This window comes from Podarcis bocagei (assembly GCF_964188305.1).
Source record: "Podarcis bocagei genome assembly, chromosome: 4".
NCBI classification, from domain to species: domain Eukaryota; kingdom Metazoa; phylum Chordata; class Lepidosauria; order Squamata; family Lacertidae; genus Podarcis; species Podarcis bocagei.
In genome coordinates this window covers 29233996-29242774 of record NC_138128.1, presented here as the reverse complement: position 1 = coordinate 29242774, position 8779 = coordinate 29233996, and the positions used below count along the sequence as shown (strand labels likewise).

The 8779-nt window shown below is 43.6% G+C and overlaps 1 protein-coding gene across 1 annotated transcript in view; it reads left to right on the top strand.

Annotated features, from left to right (window-relative positions):
• The first annotated feature begins 2434 nt into the window (after positions 1-2434).
• PLS1 (plastin 1) overlaps positions 2435-8779 on the top strand; it is a 54827-nt gene continuing 48482 nt past the window's right edge. The window contains exon 1 of the mRNA XM_081190264.1: positions 2435-2729. The gene's annotated coding sequence lies outside the window, so the exon portion shown is untranslated. The remainder of the gene's footprint in view (positions 2730-8779) is intronic.

Genomic DNA, 8779 nt, shown 5'->3' with positions numbered 1-8779 from the left:
AAACTTCCCGGAAAGGCGTTTAGTACCGCCCTCTCTTTGCTGCTGTGCAGGGCAGCTTACAGTAGGGACTTCAACGTCGCGCTGCATTCAACGACCTTCGTCGGCCAAAAAAAGGCAGGGATACATGGGCTGACATTAAATTAATTGCTTTTCTCCGTGCAAGCGGGAAACAGGGAGAACATATTGCAGCATTATTGTAGCATTTAGCTATTTAACAGCCCGCTCTTGCGCGCGTATACACACACACACACACACACACACACACACACACACACACACACACACACACACAACGTGTGTGTGTGTGTGTGTGTGTGTGTGTGTGTGTGTGTGTGTGTGTGTGTGTGTGTGTGTGTGTGATCTATGCACGCGCCTTTGCTTCCCCCTACCCGGGGCAACTGCTGGAAATTCTCAGCGGGCTTACTTCTGAGTAGGCACGCATAGAGTCACACTATTTAATCCCACAGCCCGTCGGGGCCGGAACCCAGCGCCTCGCTGGGGTTGCACCCCTGCTGACGGGTTGTGCAACTGCTGGATGCGGAAAGACTTCAGGTCTTGCTTAAAGGGCTGCACGTAAAAAAACCTAAGCAACACGTGTTTCCTCCACCTTTTTTGGTCATCTTTAAGGGATTTCAGACCTGAAAATACAAAATAAAAATAATGAATGGGCTACTCAGGTTCGACCCACTGAAGTTCAAGGACACGTCTCGCTTTGGTTCAATAATTCCAGCGGCTCTACTCTGAGCAGTGCTTGGCTGAATCCAGCCCAAGGTCACCGGAGTCCACGAGATATTAGCCTGTGGCGCGTGCAGATCCGAGGCCTTCCGGGAAATCACACCCGTCTCTGCCCTCAGAGGCCTTGATCCCGCACCTTGGGGTGTGGGGTGGAGGTTGGTAATGATTAAACCGTAAGAAAAGCCCTGTGTGTTCCTGTCAATTAATTTGTGTGTCATACTTGAGTTCCGGCATGTAAAGCTGCTTCTAGCAGGCCCAGGCCTCAACAGACCTGGTTCACACACCGTGCCTTATTTGAAGAGCCTGCAAATACTGCAGATCAGCAGTTAATTCTTTCAGTCCCACATTTTGCCAGAGTTTATCAATCTCTCCGGGATCCAACTTCTAGAATGCTCTTGTCCTTGAATTCTGTCTGTAGGCTTTGCACAAGCATCTGGGTGGCCACCATGAGAACACAGCATGCTGGACTAGATAGTCCATTGGGCCGATCCAGCAGGCTCTTCTTATATTCTTATATAACTATATTGGAACCACCTTCCATGCCTTCTGGAATATGAATGTTAACTAACGAGCAATGTATGCTATCACGTTGAGTACAGGTAAGAATCCTGTTGGAGACCTCAGAGTTTCTCTCTCACCCTAAGCTACCTTGCATATAGAAGTTCTTGATGCATGGTTTTGAGTGAAAGCTGCACTTAATCTTCCTAATATAGCACTGACTCTGGATGAATTTTAACTAGCTTCTATTATTACAGGTATATCCCACTTACCTCCAAAGAGCTCAAAGCGTGAACATGCATCAGCTCCGCTTCATTTTATCCTCTCAACAACCCTCTGAGGTGGGATAGGCTGAGAAATGGGAAGTAGGAATTTGAACCTTGGTCATCCTAGTATAATCCCAAAACCATGCTGGTACTATCATCCCCGATGTGCTTCTACAAATCTACTCAAAACAGTTTCTTTCCAGATGTAAATAAATAGGGGGGGGTGACACTTTCGTTTGATTTCTGTTTTTCTCCTTTTTATATTCAGACATGATGTCCTATGGGATTACAGTTGAGGACAGGAGTCGCATCCTAACCATGCTCACTTAGAAATAATTACGCTTATTAAAAAAGGAAAAGAAATAATTATGCTTAGTATTTCAATAGTTTATTTTTTCATTGGACCTGGGTATCATAATTCACAACTAGATAAAAACATAAGGTGCAGGAAAACCTAGAATATTTTTATGTGTGTTTCAAGTTTAAAGATTTGGGCGGGAAAATATGCTCTGGATCATGAGTGCTATTTACTTTGTGTGACAAATAACAAAATATAGTAAATATTACAGTATATAAAAATCTTATTTCAGGCATCATAAATTTAACAAAACTGAAGCAATCAGTGGTGCAGCAGGATCTTATCTATGTTGGCTCATGAGTAATTCCACTTCCAGGCAAGTGTACAAAAGGAACTGTAGCCCTGGGCTGCAATACTATAAAAATACCGCGTCTCTTAGAGAGTAAATCCCACTGAGTAAACGTGCATGGGATTGCACTGTTTAGCATCTTAAATCGCATGGATTGCAGCGCAGGGCGGGGGGGGGGGAACCTGTGCAAAATCGCCAACCAAACACTCAGTAGCCAGTTCTTCAGAACGCTGCGATAATCAATTTATCTCTCTCTCACTCTTTTTTGTGTTTTTTTTAAAGCACACTGATAATCTCTGGAATTTGATCCCATAACGACAAAGCCAACAGATCCCCTCCCAGTTCCTTTTGCCGAGAGCGCGTTCTACTGATCCAAGCCCGCCTCCCATCTCCGGGGACGCAAGGCGATGGACTGCTACAGCTGCCAATCAGCAAGTGCGGCGACTGCCGGCCGGTTGCAGGTGTTCTCTCTACTTTGCGGCGCTTAGAGGAACCTCGCCTGGAATCGGAGCTGCAGCTAAATCCGACTGCGCGTTGCAGCAGCGGGCAAAGGAAACAGCGCAGAACCTCGGGTGTCTCACAGGTACCTCTCCCCTGCCCCCCCGGTCTCTCCCAAGGGCAGAGGGCTTTGCATCCTTCCTTTCTTAGAACTACAGGGCGGCAGCTCAGAAATGCCGGGTTTATGTTCTCTAGGAGTGTGGAAACTTTTGTGGGCTTTGTCAGCTCAGTTGTTTTTTTTCCCCATTTGCAAATTGGCACAACCCCCGTGTCTAGTAAGCAGGCCTGGTAGGGAGTGTTGCCTAAGGCGTGTGAGGAAGGATGGCAACATTTTGACTTACAAAGCAGCTCTCCTCTCTCCGTTTAACAACTGTCCCCTCCTACCAAGGGAGGTGGTCATGTACGAAACCGAGTGGAACTTTATATTCTGCTTGTAACTGAAGAGCAAGAGAAGGCTGGGATTGTGTTGTGCCTTTACACAGGCAGAATAGGATAGGAGAAAATGCGTTTCCTTTCTCTGCCTCTCATTCTTCGCGGGGGGCAGAAATATTACAAGAGCGCAGTTGGGGCGGGTGGGTGTTTGTGAAGTGCCAGTCTAAAACCAAACTTTAACCTCCTGAGGGGAAAAGGTAACACCGTCAGTATATGGCCCTTCATTATTTCCTGAATAGTTTGCTGTTGGTCCCCTTTACTACATGAAGGCAGAGCTGCAATGCAATTTGCTGCGTAATTGCTGCTTCTCCAGTCTGCTTCTCCTCAGTGCTGCTGGAGCTGCTTTTACTTCTTTGGAAACAAGATGAAGGCAGCGTGTTTGTGGCCCAGTTGTCCTCAGGGGTATAAGATGGATGCATTTGAGAGAGAGCTCTTGGCAATTTGTTTTTCATCCATGACTGGCCACACCCAGATTCCCCCCCCCCTGTATAAAATCTACCTACAGCAGTGAATTAAAGCAATTCCCCACCCCCCTTCCTTGATCCTTTCAAAGATCAAAAGTGTGTCTGAGATCATATGGAAGAATTGGGATATTTCCAGACTTTCAGGTGCAGCAATGTTACTTTTCTTTTCCTGCAGTGTTTGATCCTTGGAGAGGAAATGAGCGCTGCTTAACCTCAGGATCTATCTTGATGCTTATTGTATAAGATAGGAATGGACGAGTATGAAAAATTAATGCAGTGCCGTAGACTGGAGAGAACCAATACACAAGCATTCTGGAAATTCTCAAATATCCTTATGGTTTTCTGAACAATTTTAAGTACGTATCTAATATGGTTCAGGAACACACTAAACTAACTTTCTGAATGCTGACTGACAACACATTGTGAGAATTGATAGCATTGGTTCTCAAAACCAGAAGGAAGATGTTCCTAGGGAGGCATGGAAGTTGATGGTGGGGAAAATATAGAAAAATAGAACAAGTTTGTTTGAGCCAGGAACATGGGTGTAGCCAAGGGGGGCAGCTGCCCCCCCAATCAATAAAAATACATAGCTAACTATGGGCCTGTCCCCCCTAACAAAGGGCCTGCCCCACTAACAAAAATCCCGGCCACACCCATGGCCAGGAAGGAAATAGTTCACTCATGAGCTGTTACTGCAGCTGGCACTCGGGGGTCCATTTTCTTGTGTTACAGAACAATAACTTCTGACCCATTGTGCTGGAGGGGGTGTGGATGAGGCATGCATGTCTCTTTATCCAGATCTGCCAACTCCACTGGCTGGGGAATTTGGTTGCCAGTGGGGAAGTCTCACTGGTGAAGAGCACTACAGTGTGCAGAAGCTGCTGTCGCCTGTATTCCCACCTGTCAAAATGGGGAGATTTAGGGGAGAGGTTGGACTGGCATCCTCTACTAGCTGGATTCTGAAGCTAGGTCTACTGCCCTCATGTAGCAGCACCTGGGAGCTTTTGTGGCAGATGTATTTTCTTTCGCCCCTTCTGGGCTAGCATAAGAAGGCATTCTCTCAGGTACCCAGGACCCAAATTATATCGGGGGTTGTAAGTCAATGCAAGTATTTGAAAGCAGGTTTCTTAGCACATAGGCACCCAGTACAGTTCTTTCAGAATTGGTGTTATACATTCGCAGTAAGTCACTCCAGAGAGAAGCTCTGCTGCAACTTCCAAACCAAAGTCAAGAGCAATCCCGCACAGACTAAATTACAGTAGTCCAGTCTTGAGGTTACCAGTTTGTGGATCACTGTGGTAAGGTTCTACCTCTTCAGAATGGCCATGGCTGGAAAACCAGCCAGCAACAGTAAAAGGCAGTCCTTGCCCTGGAGACCACTTGAGCCTCTAATGACAACAATGGCTCTAAGAGCACATCAAGCCTATGCACCTGTTGCTTCAGACCTAGGAACTACCTGCCCACAGGGCTTCTGTCTTATGAGAATTCATTTTCAAGTTGCTGCTGTGGTCTGGATGAGCGTCAGCCTCTAAGCACTGGTCCAAGACCTTCTGAGTCTCACCTAACTCAGTACAGAAAAATAAAATTAGTTGTCATCAGCTTACAGATGACAGCTTGCTCAGAATCTCCAAATAACTGCCTGTTTGCTTAATTATTTTAAATATACCACTCAATATGTCAAAAATCTCTAATGTTCCCAACAGCTTCATATATATGTTAAACTAGCACTTCCTGCATTCAGCAGTACAGTATTAGTATTTGATGTAGAAGGTTAGTTTACTTCATCTATGCTAAAGGAAGGACCAATTAAAGCAATAAAGTATGAATATATATGCAAGAGAAGTAGCAGATGCATGTGTTTGCAAGAGTTCAGAAAATATCTATTCCCTTGGGTACTTGGCTGTTCTTGATAACAAGTGTGATCACTGGCAATTGCATCCATATATGGTAATTAAAGTGTCAGCCTAATAGGCTAGGTAGCTCACCTTTGATCGTATTGCTTTATGTATTATGCTGTGCTTGTGTGTTTATATATAATCTGTTCAGAACAACCTGTAATCAGTATTTCACTTAGAACTTGCAGCGATGAACTGAAAGGAGTGTGTTTAGAGCTTAGCTGGGGTGCCTATGGCCCTCCAGATGTTTCTGAACTGCAGCTTCCATGTCTGATGATTGGTCATGCTGACTGGGGCTAAAGGGAGATGGAGGCCAGCATTTATCATATTACACCAATGTCTCATTCTGTTGTGAAACTTAAGCCAACGATTTAGCTAAATAGGCAAGGATAAGAGAAAAGAAATATGGAATAGAAAACAGGAAATGATTTGTGTTATCTATAGCTGCATGACGTCTATAACAGTCTTATTGATTATTTATATAGGATTAAGATTTCATCTTTGTATATCTGACCTAAATTTCCCTTGTTTTACCATCCTCAGTAAGATATTGTTGATAACTTAGCAGCAAATAACTTACCTTGGGATCTCTGCCTGAATATGCATGTAGGTTATGATCATCCAAAGACTTAGGCACATGCTGATAATGGCTTGAAATAAGTGAACCACCTTTCATTGATAAATTTGTGGAGGATAAAGCTGTCTAAACACTTTTAAAAGCTGTCTTAGTTGGTGGCCATTACCGCAACATGTGGAAGGGAATTTCATAGTTAAACTATACACAGTGTAAAGAAATACTTTTGTCTGTCCTAAATCTTGCAACATTTAGCTTCATTTGATGATCCTAGTATTTTGAGAGAGGGAGAAAGCTTCTGCACAACATACATAATCTTTCACAGCACAATCATGCCAATAACTTTTTTGTTTTAAACTAAAATGCCTCAAAAGTTATAGCCTTTCCAAATAGGGGGTTGCTCCAGCCCCTTGGTCGTTTTAGTTCCTCTTTTCCAGATGCTTTCCAGCTCTAGAATATAATTCAGTGGCTTGGATCCTAAGGTAAATTAACTAAAGGAAATTCATGGGAGGAAATTTTTTTCCCATTCCTTCCTTCCCACTGCTGCCTTGTGGGCTCTAGGGGTCAGGGAGCCTGAACAACGTGGGATAAGATCTGTGCAGAGCTGCTGGGGAAGAAGGAATCACTTGCAAACTGGGAGGACCTCTGCCCACAGAGCCTGTGCCACAATGTTCAGGAGGGCCTCTCTGGCTTCTCTGGAAAAACTTTTTTGGTGAAGGGGCAAGGAAACTTCCCTTATCTTATGATACTGTATATTTGTAATGTGTATTTAGTAAACTGGCCTTCTGTGTGAGCTTTGCATGTTCTGTTTTTGAGTGTCTCTGAGTTATGTAATTGCTCATCACTCTATTTGAGCATTAGTTCACTTTTGATCCTTATTGATCCGGTTGGACAATAGTGAATCTCCTTATTACAATATTATGCCTGTTTACTACTGCTGAAAATTGCCACATTGTTTCCTACTTGTTCTTCTTAAACTGTGAGGAATTCTGACCTTATACGTGTTTCTAAAATTAAATAGAAAGAGGAAGATTCTGTCAGTAAGACATAAGAAGGATTTATGGATGCATTAAGTCTCTGCAATATTTAAACAACTTGTGTGATGAAGGGCAACCTAGGAAACTTTAACCAGATATAGTTACTATTACTAGCCATAAGTGCAGGCCAAATAAATCTGTTCCACTGTCAATGTCAGTTTTTCAGAATTAATTTGCCTACTTAATAGCTTTGTATATTGGGCAGTAACTATAATAAAGCAATAAACTTGTTTAACAAAAAAGTGGTATATACCTGAATGCTACATTTTGCGTCACAAGCTGTTTCGGGTTTTAACTTGAGCTGTTCCAATTAATTCCAAGGGCATATTTATACAATAAACTTAAACTAGTTCCACATCCATTCCCTCTTCCCAGAAGACTCTGATACTTGTAATTCTGTGTGGGAAGAGGGAATAGGGGAGGCAGTAAAGATATGTGACAGAATTTTTTCAGCACTTTACCTAACTGTAGCACAAGGCTGTTTGGAACTCTCATTGAATTCAATCAAACTTATTCCCAAGTATTTGTGACTAGAATTGCAGGCTCTTAAGGATGTCATATTTGATGGCACCATGGGTGCTTAATATTGCAAATGGGTCATTCAGATATTGCAAACAGGTAGTTGTCAATATTCTTTTTAAATATACTTAATTTTGATGCCAGTGATGTGGACACTGGGGCGGGGGGGGGGGAGTGCACCAAACCCAGAATAAACACCACTTTGGAAACACCCTAAACTAAATATAAGTTTATAGTACAGATGCTTGAGAGATGAACTGACAAATATGGTGGTGAGGATAGAGTGCCAGACTCTGCTGAGGGTAACCCAGCTTTGAAGCCCCATTCATTAAACTTACTGGTGACACTGAGCCGGTCACTATAGTCCCCTTCAGATGTTATCCCATGAATTCCAGGGATACATGTAGTAGGGAGAGTGCCTGCTTCTGTTGGGTTCCCAGTCCTATGGGGGAGTCTATATGCATTCAACCAAATGCAGGTGGGTCCCCCCCACCCAACAAATAAAGAGGTCTGTGGATGGAGCCAACAGGATGTCCATCAGGCACGACCCTGCTCCTCCCTCCACCTGTTCTTAGAACTTGTGGTAGGTCGCTTCTGAAGTGAGCTTATCTCTTGGTGGATTCATTCTTGCAGGATTGTTGAAAGAATTAAAACTGGTGGTGGTGGGAAAGAAGAATGTACACTTTCCTAAGCTCCTTGGGAAAAGGGTAGGATAAAGAATATTGGTGACTCTTCAGGATCCAAGAGGTAGGCTTTAGTACAGCAGAATGATATAAGGGTCAAGCACCACTTAGTCTGGAAAATAAGAACTGCCAGAGGTCACACTTGCAGTGCAGTAGTTGGGAGTGTTGAGCTAGGACCTGGGAGGCCAGAGTTCAAATCCGTAATCAGCCATGAAGCTCACTGTAGGATCTTGGGCCAGTCACTCACACTCAGCCTAACTTACTTCACAGGGTTGTGTGAGGATAAAATGAGGAGGAGAACTATGTACACTACCTTGAGCTTCTTGGAGGCAAGGTGGGATATAAATGTAATATATAAATCAATAAATCATAGCCTGGAGGCAAGTGTACCTGACGTGGAAGCACTGGATTCTATATGTGTACTTGGTTATAACAGATTCTGAGGACTCCCACTAATATCACAGGTTGCTTCGGTGATGCTGCTAAAATAACCTACTGCTGTGCCAAATAACAGTCTGGCTTAGAATGTCA